Genomic DNA, 14,415 nt, shown 5'->3' with positions numbered 1-14,415 from the left:
GGGTCTTTCCCAGAGTACTATTGTTATTAATATTATTATTATTATTAACACCCATTGGCACACATCAGATGTAATGGGGAAGCACTCCCCTCTCAGACTCAGCTTAGGGTCCCAGGATAGCTATAGTTATTATTATTAATATTATTATCAAGACACATTGGTACACATCAGATATCATGGGGAAGCAGACCTCTCTAAGTCTCAGCTTCGGGTACCAGAGTAACTATCGTTATTTATATAATTATTAATACTCTTTGGTAAACATCAGCTGTAATGAGAAAACACTGCAGCTCTCTCTCAGTACCTGCTTATTGTTAAGGGGCCAAAATGAAAAGAAAACGAAAACAAGTACAAGGCTGTGCGGTTTTCATTTTCATGTCGCCTCTCATTTCCTATGAAAATGTTGTGATTAGTTTTGTGTAGATGAGCAGCCGAAATGAAACGATAGCACGAAAAAAATGAAGGAAAATTTTTCGTACACATCTCTAATCCCTACTGCATTTATTCTCCAGTTCAGATACACTCAGAGAAGGGTATGGGCCTTGGGCCAGTTTACGTGATTTCTAACCCAACTTCTTTTTCGGCAGGACAATAGAGAATCACTATGGTGTAATGGAAATCATGGTTCAAATCCTCAATCAGCCATGGAAACCCACTGAAAGATTTTAGGCAAGTTACACTATATATCTTTTTATTATATTTGGAATAACATACACAAAAGCAAACTTATTAGCAAAACTGTACAAAACTATAATCAAAATAGAAAAAAACACTGACTATCCCCACCTTCACCAACAGAAGAACGAACAAGTTAAAAGTCATTTTCCCTTCCTCCAAATACAAAACATCAGAGTAAAGGTATTATAGTTTCTCATAACTGCTTAACATTTAAATTTCTGCCTATAAACAAATAAAAAACATGCATTTTATGCTATTTGAATTATAGTAATTATTTCTATATATGCAGCTCGACATACAAATCAGCATATGCAAAAAAAGAAAGGAAAACAGTGTCCTCTTGTGGAGTGGAAATGACACATTTCCTCTGTGTTTACCACATGAACCCAGCTCCCTTAAACCTTGTTGTTGTTTTGAGTCTTCAAATCATTTCTGACTTAAGGCAAACCTATCATGGTGTTTTATTCACAATATTTGTTCAGTGGGAGTTGTCTTTGCCTTCCTCTGAGAAGCTAAGGAAGTGAAGACTTGGCCCAAGTTAACACAGTGGTTTCCATGACTGATCTGAGAATCGAACCCTGCTCATCAGAATAATAGTTCAGTGCTCAAACCACCACCATGGCAACTCTCTAGTATCAAGCAAAAAAGAAAGAAAGAGGCAGAATAAGAATTCAGATTTAAAGTAATACTGAAAAATAGGTATGGAAATGAGATAAATAACAATTTGCTTTGGCTGCATCTATATTGTAGAATGAATGCAGTTTAACACCATTTTAATTGCCATGGCTTGATGCAATGCAATCATGGGAATTGTAGTCATAGGACCTCAACACATTGACCCAATCTAGCATCCTAGAATGTTTCCAGCCTGCTCTGGGGACAGAGCCCCACGTCTGCCATCACAAGACATCCTGTGACTTCGAGCGGAGGCCGCACCCCCAAACAGGGTGGAAGTGTTCAAGGATCCTTCCCTCCAAACATGGCAGCCTTCCTGTGTTGTGGTAGCTCCAATGCACACTTCTGCCGGTTTGGGCGACTGTGTGATGGGGAAAGCGTTGACATGCCGAAGTGGTGCATAGTTCCTCAGAGTTGCCCCACACGCCTGTCGTTTCGCCACACTTGCTTGCAAAACAGCACAGGCGGGCTCCCCCATGTAATAAGATCATAGGTCTTCATGCTTCTCTGCCAAAGAGTGCTAGTGCTTGACCAAACTACAACTCCCATGTTTCTATAGGATTGTTCTGGGGTCATTAAAGACTGGATCTACACTGCCATATAATCCAGATTATCAAATCAGATAATCCACATTATTTGAACTGGATTGTATGAGTGTACACTGAGTGTTAATATAATCCAGTTGAAAGAAGAATATCTGGATATTATATGGCAGTGTAGATCTAGTCAAAGTGCATTTATTCTACGGTGCATTTATTCTACGGTGTCAATGTACTTCTTGACTTGGGCAATTTACACTGCCTATATCTCAGGATCTGATCCTAGATTATCTGCTTTGAACTGAATTGTATGAGACTACACTGCCAGATAATCTTAGATAAGAAGATAATCTGAGAACAGATCATGGGATATAGGGCAGTGTAGATCCATCCTAGATTATATGAGGCCCCTTCCACACTGCCCTATATCCCATTATATGATGCCAGATTATCTGTTTATTTAAGATTATCTGGCAATGTAGACTCATATAATCCAGTTCAAAGCAGATTATCTGGGATCGGATCCTGGGATATAGGGCAGTGTAAATCCAGCATTATTTTTCCATTCTATCCCTTATTTTTTCTTACTTTCGAATGATAGCTTGTAAAATCCTTGGGGCAGGAAACCTGCCACTTAAATTCTATATTTATTTCAATTGCTATCTTTCCCTCAGTGAGCGCAAATCACTGTACATTGTCTTTCCCATGTTATCCACACAGCAACCCATGTAGCTGATCAGGCTGAGAAGAACCTTTTATGGAGGTTTTGAAACAGGATTTAAATGATCACTTTTTAAGGATTTTATTTTTGTTTTTGTTTGCATCGGATTCCAGCAACTTGCAAGGATCCTATGGACCCTCTAGTTCAACAAGGTGGTTGGACTAGATGACCCATAAGATCCCTTCAGACTTGTTAATTCTAGGAAGAGTTCTGTTATGTCTTCTAGTAGACGAGAGTCACTTTATTTTTTGTGGCACAGGTTTACCACCTTAGTGTTTTGGAATGCTGTGCTGGGAAGCTATGAGTCACAGAGAAGGCCACTTGGCATAAGCTGCTGGGAGGGTCAGAGTCCTTATAATACCTACTTATAGTAGGAGGCAACTCACAAGGAGCACAAGTCTTCTCGAGAGATACAACAATACGTGAGTATGCCTCATTCACCGCTTCATTTATTATTAGAATTGGGAAGATGCCTGGAAAAGCAACCATAACGTAACCTTATATGGGAGGGGTGTGTGTGTGTGCTTGCCGAAGAGTTGAGATCACAATTCTAAACTATTCATTTGGACTTGGCTGTTTTTGACCCAGGGCAAAAAAGTTATTAAAGTAGGAAAGAAATCTTTTGTGGCAACAGTCTGAAGATGTAGAGACATTAAGCCGTCCTAAAAGAAAGTGGCAGGCAAATGCAAACACTCTTACATAGAAGGCAGCTTTATTTATAAAGCTGCTTGAAACCAAGAAAAAATGTAGAGACTTATACAAGTTTCCTATTGATATTTCAGCATAAGGCAAAACTGACCATCAGAACCAAGCGAATTCACATGAGAAGAAACTATTATTATTTACATTGTGGTTTTATTCTTGCCATCACAATGCATCTCCTTTGTCTTGCTGTTTAGATTATGCATGTGTTCTTTCTGTTTTATCTATAAAGGGAAACATCTTCTCAAAGTTCACATCTAAGATCTTTTTTTTACCCAGGATACGCTTGTGAACGTAAATATAGCACCCTGCACCTCGCCAACTTTTGTCTTCTCTTGCTCTTAATGTGTTGTTACCCTTTCCTACTTCATTTTTGCTTTGGCCTCAACTCTTATGAAGGCAACACAGCAAACAAACAAAAATTATCATTACAACAAAGCAAAGTCCAATAGGAATTTCACTATTATAAGAAGCTTATTTCCTTTAACTATTAGTTTGGTTGGTAGAGGATAAAAAGGACCGTGTGTGTGTGTGTGCATGTGCATGTGATACTTTTAAGATGGCAACTTCCAGCATTCAGTTTAGTGGTCACTAGTATATCTAGCATGCTTCCAGATGATCTGCTCTGAACTGGATTATATGAATCTACACTACCAGATAATCTGGAATAAGATCATGGCATATGGGATAGGGTAGATCCAGCCTATCTCAGGGGAAGATTTGTTCAGAGAGATATTTGGTTTCCACTGAGGCTGAGAGATTGCTATTTTGGAAGCCACCTTCGGTCCCACTTTGGAAGAAAGGTGACATATAAATTAAATAGATACATAAAATAAAGTAAGGTCTGAGTTTTCATGGCTAAGCAGGGATTTGAACCTTGGCCTCCAAAGTCAATAGCCCAATGCTCAAAATTCTACATAGTACAGTATGTGTCTTCATGTCTCTTCTCAACTTATAGCAACCACATGGCCTTCATAGGGTTTTCTTAGGCAAGGAATGCTCAGAAGTGGTTTTGCCAGTTCCTTCCTCTGAAATATTTGTTTGTGGTCTCCCATCCAAAATATTTGTACTAAGTAAGGTTGACTTTGTTTAGCTTCCAACACAATCTGGTGCCTTTAGGGTATTTAAGGCCTCTCATATCCAGATGCCTTAATATTTATTAAGAGTAGCATCCTAACCGTGGTGGCATCATGGTTTGAAGTGTGAGGTTCGAATCCCTGCTCAGCCGTGAAAGCCCACTGGGCAAGTCTCACAGGCTGGATCTACACTGCCCTATATCCCAGGATCTGATTCCAGTTTATCTGCCTTGTACTGGACTATATGAGGCTGGATCTACACTGCCCTATATCCCAGGATCTGATCCCAGATTATCTGCTTATCCTGGATTATATGGCAGTGGAAACTCAGTTCAAAGGGATCAGATCCTGGGATACTGGGCAGTGTAGTTCCAGCCTCAGAAATGACAAACTATTCTAACTGCTTGATATTGATGTCTGGAGGGGATAAAGATGGCTGTTGTTGGCTCTTCTCCCTAGGCCTCCATGAATCAGTTGGAAGGCTGCCAATGGAGAACCCTGACCCAGCGTGCCAGGAATAGGGTCAGGGAGAGACCACCTTGCTATATATTATTATTATATTACTATTATTATTGCTATTATTGGGAGCCCCAGTGGTGAAGAGGGTTAAAGCGCTGAGCTGCTGAACTTGCTGACTGAAAGGTCGGTGGTTCGAATCCAGAGAGCGGGGTGAGCTCTTGCTGATAGCCCCAGCTTCTGCCAACCTATCAGGTTTTTTTTTCTCATGTCAGGAGCAACTTGGGTCACTTCTGGAGTGAGAGAATTGGCCGTCTGCGAGGATGTTGCCTAGGGGATGCCCGGATGTTTTGAAGTTTTTACCATCCTTGTGGGAGGCTTCTCTCATGTCCCCGCATGGAGCTGATAGAGGGAGCTCATCTTCACTCTCCCTGGGTGGGATTCGAACCTGGCAGCTTTCAGGTCAGCAACCCAACCTTCAAGTCACAAGGCTTTACACCATCGGGGGCTCCTAACCTATCAGTTAGAAAATATGTAAATGTAATTAGATCAATAGGTACCACTTCAGCAGGAAGGTAATGGTGCTCCATGCAGTCATGCCAGCCACATGACCTTGGAGGCATCTACGGACAATGCCGGCTCTTTGACTTAGAAATTGAGATGAGTGGCTTTAGACCATGATTTTTTGGTTGGCGTGATTTTAAACTGTTGTAATGTTTAAATTTTTATGTCTAATTTTTTAAAATATTTAATATTTTAAGCTTTGATTTTATATGTGTTTTGGGGCATCTAATTGTGCCATGTGTAAGCCGCCTTGAGTCCCCTCCGGGGTGAGAAAGGCGGGGTATAAATAGGGCAAATAAATAAATGAGCACCACCCAGAGTCAGATACAACTAGACTTAATATCAGGGGAAAACCTTTATCTTTGCCTATTACTATTATTAGTCCACTTTTTCCAGGATTGGGATGCAAAGTGGTTAACCACTTAAAAAGCACCATAGTGAAAAACATAGGAAAGGCAAATAGTAAAGTAAAATTAAATTAATCCAATTATTAAAACTATTCATTTAAAATACAATTCTAACATAAATGGCAAAGCTGTTAAAAACAATTGAACCAAAGCAATGTTTTGGATCCGTTGCCTGCAGAGCCACAGAACCATATATTTACCAGGTCATCATTTAAGCCCTGAAACCAAAATAGGCAATTTCCCACTGTTCTTACTCATTTGTAAATGTAAAAATCCCCTTTGCTTAAAAAAAATCAGGTGAAGAAGGCCTTTCCCATCCACACATTTTGGTTGGAATGCAACTTTTCTGCTCTTTCCCACATTTTTGTAATTATGTTAGTTTGAATGTTGATTTTTATCCTCCATGTTCCAGCGTCACAAAGGTGTCCTATGATATTAAACCATTCCCTAGCTGAATTTATCTAATGCTTTGGGAGTTTATAGGAGAACTCTGACTAACCATATGGTGAAGTTCTGGCCCTTCAAAAAGAAAATCCTTTTTTTAGAAGAAGCCATGTGCGGGCAAAGTGCTTGGTTCAGGATGACAGGAGGTTTCACCCTTGTGATTTTGTACACGACAAGCAAACACCCAAGGAAGTCGCAATCATGGTGGAGATTGTTATGGTAATGAGCAGCTGCCTGTCAGAAATTTGAAATGATGCACTGACACAAGTATGATCCTCTGGTAAACATGCCATTTTATTTGGAGGCATGTAGAGATGTGTAAGGTAGATGGATCACTATTTGAGTCTCGTAGCCTCAAAGTGATGTGGTGACGTGTTTTGCTAGCACATTTTTCATCAGATTACAATACTTTTGGCACTTAAATAGGGTTTGCACATTCCAGTTTCTCAATTCCTCAGAAGCTTAACTGAAATTGTACTGTGCTGGCTAATTTCCTATTCCAAAACCTCTCTCCTGTTTTCTGTGCGTTTTCTTCACTGTTTTTGCTTGCAGTGACAGACTGGAAACCTCAAAGATAAATACAAGTTAGTACAATTCTATAATATGAGGTGCCTAGGGCTGAAATAATTTGCACATTCCTGGGAGTATATAGTCAGTGGCCCTTATTTTTTTACTTGGTGTATATTATTCTAGCCCTGTTTGGGGAATTTTAAGCACATTCAGCGCCAGTTATGACTGGTGAGCAATACTATTTTGGTGACAGGAATTCTCAACATCAGGAAAACCTGGCAGTAGTATTGTGCTCAAGGGAGATATTTTATATTCAATGTCACTGAGTTTCACATTTTAGCACATCTTGGCATTCCATGAGATATGAGTAAAAGGTCACCTGTTTTCCTGTGAGAACATTGAAGACTCACATGCTCTTGACTTTGGTCTAGGCAGGAGCAGTATATATAGGTGGGAAAGAGGAATTTCTATTAGCTGATTGTAGATTTTTATTTTTATTTTGTAATTTCCTCACATAGCCTCTAGACCTGCAATGGGCAAAGAGAGACCCACAGACCTTATGCAAGCCACCAGAGGTGTTGAGGGTAGGTTTTTTATTTTATTTTACAGGAGGTACAGGACCCCAAATTTTGCAGGGGAGTTAGTACAAACTCCCAGCCTTCCATGATTTCTCATCTCTCCTCTGTAGAGATAGGCTATTGGCAAGAGGACTTGCCCCAGGTATGGGCAAACCCAGAGCCAGGGGCCAAATGTGGCCCCTTGGACTCTTTTCTCAGGTCCTCCTCTCTCACACCATCCTATCATTCCTTCCTTCTCTCTTTCCTTTACAGGAGTAGGCAATATGGGGTCTAATGGATACATTTTTTTCTCTCCTATCCACCATCTCATCCTGACCAAGGCCAATCCTTTTGGGATCCAAATGTTTCCCGTCTTTCCTTCACTTTCTGCCTCCAAATGAGAAGAGGAAGGAGATGAAAGGGCAGGTAGGGGATTTGGGGTGAACCCCCTCCCTCTCTCCCAGCCCACTCACCCCGCTTTGGCCCACCATGCGGCTCCCAAGTTAGAAAGTTTGCCCATGCCTGACTTACCCTATATACTAATGTATAAGTCTAGCAATGCTAGTAAAAAATTAATTCAAAAATATACATTAGCTTATCTACGAGTCTGTGTTTGTACAGTGTGGGTACCATTTCTTTCTCTGAGTGGCAAAAGGTGAGAGCTTAGTCCATCACAAAAAACCTTTAACAGAGTATCCTACCCACCCACCACCCACCTACTCTCTCTGTTGTGGGGTCACTTCTAGTCTTTAGAATACCCGAATGGTGTCGTGGATAGCTTGGAAAGTGAGGATGAGATGGAAGATTCAGTGGTCAAGCTGGAGCTCAGCAACTCCCTCAACCAAGCTTTGAAGCAGCACCCATGGAAGGAGCTACTACTTTTCAGCCTGCAGAACAAGCACAATCAAATTCCTGTAACCAGGCTGAGTGATAGTTAATTTCTCCAGCTTTCATTTCACATTTATATCCCACTATTGCTCCAATGAGCTCAGTGTGGCACACAGAGATATTTTCCCTAATTGATCCACAAAGTAAACTTGTGAGTTGGGTCAAGTTTGAAGAAGAGATTAGTCTTTATCCTTTTCTGCCACAGAGTGCTAGTGCATCATAGAGGGACATGAGGAATCCAACGCCTCATGTCCTGCATTGCCTGGCTCCAACCAAAGTCAATCAGATAGGGGGAAGCGTGAGCAAACACAGTGTGTGCGGCTTCCCCCTGGATTTTATGGCAACACGTGTTGCCCTGACGGCAGCATGAACCAGCATCCACCATCCTTCAGACACTGAGGTGCACTGGTGGCATTTGATGGGCTCCATGGGTGACCTGAGCTAAAATCAGCGCATGCCTTTGATTTTAGCCCTTTGTGATGAGGCCGCAAAACTGTTATTGTATCCCTTCTACTTTAATTCTTTTTCCCAGTATCCCCATCACTTGGTCAAGATAACAAAGGTTCAGAATTTTACATTACAATCACCGAATCTGGTCATGTTGGCTGAGGGATGCTGGCTTTTGTTGTTGTGTGTCTTCAAGTAATTTCCAGTTTGTGGCAACTCTAAGGCAAACCTATCATGGGTTTTTCCTTGGCTAGGTTTGTTCACCTGGTGCTTAGAGAGTGTGATTTGCCTAAGTAGTTCAGTTGTTTTTCATGGCTGAGTGTGGATTTAAACATACTGCGCTCCATGCAATAATGCTGTCCACATGACCTTGGAGGTGTCTACGGACAATGCCGGCTCTTCAGCTTAGAAATGAAGATGAGCACCAACTCCCAGAGTTGGACACAACTAGACTTAATGTCAGAGGAAAAACTTTACCTTTACCTACCTCCTGAATTGTAGTCTAATACTCAAAACACTAGTTGTAGTCTATGTCCTGTATGCCCCACCAATCACTCATACTCTCCACTTTGTATCAGCATCCCCACCTCCATTTTTTGGATAGTTAGATAACGTTTGTAGCAGTGAGAATGTGGCAGTAGATGCAGCAGCCAGCATATTTTGGCTCTGATACTTCAAATTACGGTAATGCATTACATGAATTAAAAGACAGGGTCTTTGACTCTTTTCTGTTGCTAATATCCCTTCTCTACTTCGTAATCTCCTGCACATGATACCGTCTGTTATACTTGGGCTGTATGCCAGAAGAGCAAAGGGCAAGACTGTTTTTCAGGAACCCATAGGTGTATATTCAGGAACTTATTAAGTGTATCCTATACAGTATGGGGAAGACAAATAATAGTTAATTTTTATCTTTGGGGAACATTGGAACACAACACTAATGATAGCACTAACAATACCCTGCAATGTTTTCCCCAGCGGAAGCATTTTTATGGTAAGCCATGCATGTCTCTTTTCATGGATTTAACTTGGTTAGTTCCTTAGCATCTGACCAAAAATTCAATTCACTTCCCCACAAGGATAAGAGGAATACAGTGTTCCCTCAATTACCGCGGGGGTTACGTTCCAGGACCACCTGTAATAAGTGAAAATCCCTGAATTAGGGACACTATATTCTATGTGTGGAGGAGAGCAAACCATAGACCACTTACTACAATGCAGTCTGTACTTTATTTTAGTAGTTAAAATATACAGTACACCGGCAAAGAAGAAGAATGGAAGCTAAATAACCCTTTTTGTTTTATTTCCCTCCCCCCTCCCTTTATTTCTCCCTTTCCCCCCTTCCAACCCCTTTTGCACACTGCAAAAACCCGAAAAACAGCAAAAAATACCGCAATAAATGGTTACATTAATATTTATTGAAAACCTGCGAAACAGCGAAAATACCACAATAAATGGTTACATTAATATTTATTGAAAACCTGTGAAACAGTGAGGGAACAAAAAGTGAACCGTGAAGTAGCGGTAGTAGCATAGAAGCTCAGTCTTTTCATTCACTCAACCAGTAAAAACTAGGGAAAGATCACATGAATTGGACTTCTTTACACTGAAAGGGAAAGTCTAACTTGGGAGTTACTTTTGTGTGGTAGAGGTTTTGTGATCTTTCTAATCACCTCATCACATGGGCTGTTTTTCAGCGGCAGCAACGGGTTTTTAGCAGTTTTGCCATGGAGTCCGACAGCTTCCATCACACTCTGGAGAAGTGTTTTTAAAAATGGTGAACTTCCATTATTATCTGCCTACCTGCGTATCTGAATTATGTTACCATATGTTATGTGTGATGAGGCAGAAACACTTGAGACCCGGCTTCTCCATTGTAGTACAATTCTGGAAGAGTAGGGAATGGGAGGATGTGAAGCCCATTCTGTGCTGAACTTCTGGACAAAGCACTAAAAAGCAATCCTTTAATATCCAGCTGCAAAGTCAGCACTGGAGCCTTTGTCTCACTTGATAGCTTTAACTGCCACGGCTGAATGCTATGTAACTTTGGGAGTTGTTGTTAACAAAGTTTTTAGCCTCCTCTGCCAAAGAGTTCTGTCGACTCAACAAAATACAACTTCCAGGATTTCATAACATTGAACCATAGCAGTGAAAGTGAGGTAAAACTGATTCCTGGGTGTTGTAGTATGGTTAGACACTGGCACTCTAGTAGAGAAGACTGCAGACCTTGTGAACTTACAACTCCTGTGAATTTAATACAATTGAGCCATAGCAGTGAAAATGATGTCAAACTGATTCCTGAGATTTGTAGTTTGGTGAGGAAGAAACTGACATTAAATGTTGGTGAGTAAATTTGGGCCAGTTCCAGTTTGAATGAGCCCTAACAAATTTATTTCTACATAAACTGTCATGGATAATAAACCACTTCCTCAACTGTTCAGAATATATTGTTTGAATCTTGAGCATCTATGTACAGTTATATAGCTGCATGGAAATTTATACCCCTTTTCTACTTTTTTCCCCATTCTAAAAAGGACTCTGCCTCCAACAACATAGATTTCCTTGATAGCAGAACTCATTGCTCTAACAGGAGCAGTGGTGGTGCAATGAGTTAAACACTTGTGCCGCTGGACTGCTGACCTGAAGATTAGATTGCTGATCTGAAGGTTGCCGGTTCAAATCTGTGAGATGGGATGAGCTCCCATCTGTCAGCTCTAGCATGCGGAGTCATGAGAGAAGCCTCCCAGCAGGATGGCAAAACATCCGGGCATCCCCTGGGCAACGTCTCTGTAGACAGCCAATTCTCTCACACTAGAAGCAACGTGCAGTATGTTCTCAAATCACTTCTGACAAGATAAAAAATTGCTCTAACCCTTCAACCAATTTAACATTTTGGCAGTCTAGCAAAATGTATAGGATGTCCTTGCTAAAAGGCCCTTTTAAAGTTAGTAATACAATTTCAACATCCCATTTCACTCTGGTATTTTGCCCACAACCATGAAATATGTTGCGATTCAAACATTGTACACTAAGCTTCTGAGAAAATACTTCCTCCCTTGAGAAAAATACAATCCACGAAGAAGGGGTCAAGACAAAAGCTGCACAATATTAATGGGCCAAAATTGCTTTGAGTTTTTTTTCTTCTACTATTTCCAAATATATATATTTATCTTTGCATTTACAATGTAATACAGAGTTTTGTACAGGAGACAAATCTTTGTAAATGATGATGGAATGAACCTAGTTATGAAAGTTCAATCTGATAACTACTTAGACAAAGGTCAAAACTATATATTTGAGTGACTTGACTTTCTTGTATTATCTTCCTTTAATAGTTCAGATAAAGATTTATTACATCTGGTTTGTTGGGTATTTTCCTGGCTGTATGGCCATGTTCCAGAAGTATTCTCTCCTGACATTTTGCCCACTTCTATGGCAGGCATCCTCTGAGTCCGCTGTCCGGCTTCCCCCCATTGTTGCTTATGCAACAAGGGAGCCTCCAGTTTTGCTGTGGCAAACAGCAGTCCTATTTCAATTATGCCACGGAGCCACGCTGGAAGTAGTTTGACATCATGGGATGGGATCCTGCAGGATCCGTGATGCAAGTGGAGTAGGACGGTCATAAGATGGACAGTTTAGCTCGTCTGATGATGCCCTTAGTGAAGCATCCTACATTTCTCCTTGTTGAAATTCATTTTGTTTTTGTTTTTTTGGCCCGGCTCTCTCATCTCTTGAGGTTATTTTGAATTCTGATCCTGTCTTCTGGAGTATTAGCTATCCCTCCCAATTTGTTGTCACCTGCAAACTTGATAAATATGTCCTCTAAGTCTTCATCCAAGTCACTGATAAAGATATTGAACAGCACTGGACCTAGGAGAGAACCTTGCGGTATCCCGATAGTCGCCTCTTCTCAGGATGAAGAAGAACCCTTTGGATTTGCTTATTCAACTCAAGGGTATTGTCAGTACCCTAGTACAGAGAGTGGGGAGCCCCCGGTGGCACAGCGGATTCAACTAGTGAGCTTTTGAACTTGCTGAACGAAAGGTCTGCGGTTGGAATCCGAGGAGCGGGGTGAGCTCCCGCTATTAGCCCGAGCTTCTGCCAACCTAGCAATTCGAAAACATGCAAAATGTGAATAGATCAATAGGTAGTGGGAAGGTAACAACATTCCCTTCAGTTATGCCGGTCACATGACTTTGGACAACACCGGCTTTTCAGCTTAGAAATGGAGATGATCACCACCACCCAGAGTCGGACACAACTAGACTTAATGCCAAGGGGAAACCTTTATCTTTTTACAAGGAGTGGTATAAAGTTAGCTCTGTAACTATATATCACTACATTGAGTTGATGTTCAATTGACAGGAACAGAATTTCAGTATTTTAATGAACTACACCAAGTATATGAAAAAAAGAAGATAAGCCACATTCCATCGCCTCCAAAATTTTGCAAGTAAAAACTGGGTATGTGTAACAAAGCACCATTGGGTAGTCAAGATTTCAAAATTATTGAGAAAGAACACACAAGATAGGAGAGATTGCAGTAGTTTCCTTTTAGTTTGATCCCAGTGGGCAAGGCATGATTCTTCCTTCTCCTCTCCTCTTAGCTGAATTAACTGTGTGCAAACTAGTTTTGCACTTAGTTTGCTGCAATTGAAGTACTCTGAAAATAAAGCAGGGGAAGGTAGTTAGCAGAGAAAGGGAGTTTTTAGAAACCGCTGAAAAAAGTGAGATGACAAGATTAATTGGGGCTGCCCTGCTGGATTTGGATGGTTGGAGAATATGCGTACAAAACCATGGGGAAAGGGTCCTTTAATTCCCGTGGCTCAGGAGATTAGAGGTAATTTACCAATCCAAAGGCCTCATAACATATAGCATGTAGTAAAACATAGTAAAACTTGTACATACCATTTTCCATTATGCTGCTAACCGCCAAGTGAGGTTTACATTGGGGACCATATCATGTTGTGCACTCTTGTGCTCTCATATGAACAATTTACTAGTAGATAGCCTACATATCTATGTATTTCTGAACTTTACAACCTGAATGCTGCAAATGCCAGAATCTCACAAGTTCAAGGGTAAGGTGAGAACTGATTGTGCTTAGCTATCTCTTGCCTTTAACTGACAGAGCATAATTTATCAAGGAATCATCCCAAGTATGCAATTTCTGATAAATAATGATTATCACATCACTAACAGGTTGTGCTTTATGAAGGCCATGTGTGCAGCCAGCCCTCCATTTCAAACCTCTGTGGCCTGAAAATATTATTTAAAAAGGGGACACCATTGAGATGCATTAGAATTTTGGAATTTTCACAGGAGATCCAACAGTTAAGGAACTATCTTCAAACCAAAACAGTTTTCATTCAGAAACATTTGTTGTATTTAGGTACCATCTACAAATCAATGTACAGTAGGCCTTCAGTTAACTGGCACTAATGGGGATTGCCAAATAAATTTAGTTTCTGGTTGTTTGAGAGTATTGTACTATTAAAAATAGGTCTAACTAAGGACCTCATCAGATGGAGGTCCATAAGCCGGGGGACAGCAGGGAATCCGTTGGGTAGTAGGGGAATCTGTGCAGCAATCTGGGAAATCTGTGGGGAAGTGCATTGCTTTGTTCCCTTACCTTCACACAATATTTTCTGGCTGCCCCTGCCTTCCTTCTGCTCAGTCACCTGCTTCTTGAATGAGAACATGTGTAGTCACCCGTGTTCTCAGGACAGCCTCTGAACACACTACTGGAAC

At 40.9% G+C, this 14,415-nt stretch overlaps 1 protein-coding gene across 2 annotated transcripts in view; it reads left to right on the top strand.

The window, feature by feature from the left end:
• Window positions 1-14,415, top strand: part of asah2 (N-acylsphingosine amidohydrolase 2) — an 86,027-nt gene that overhangs the window by 11,238 nt on the left and 60,374 nt on the right. The window contains exon 2 of one of the 2 annotated variants that reach the window (XM_062976186.1): window positions 2,873-3,035. The exons of the other annotated variant lie outside the window; for it this stretch is intronic. The gene's annotated coding sequence lies outside the window, so the exon portion shown is untranslated. The remainder of the gene's footprint in view (window positions 1-2,872; window positions 3,036-14,415) is intronic. 2 annotated transcript variants of the gene reach the window in all.

Source organism: Anolis carolinensis, chromosome 3, assembly GCF_035594765.1.
Source record: "Anolis carolinensis isolate JA03-04 chromosome 3, rAnoCar3.1.pri, whole genome shotgun sequence".
Lineage (NCBI taxonomy): Eukaryota > Metazoa > Chordata > Lepidosauria > Squamata > Dactyloidae > Anolis > Anolis carolinensis.
The sequence above is the reverse complement of the archived record's forward strand: the minus strand, read 5'-3'. Positions and strand labels throughout refer to the sequence as shown.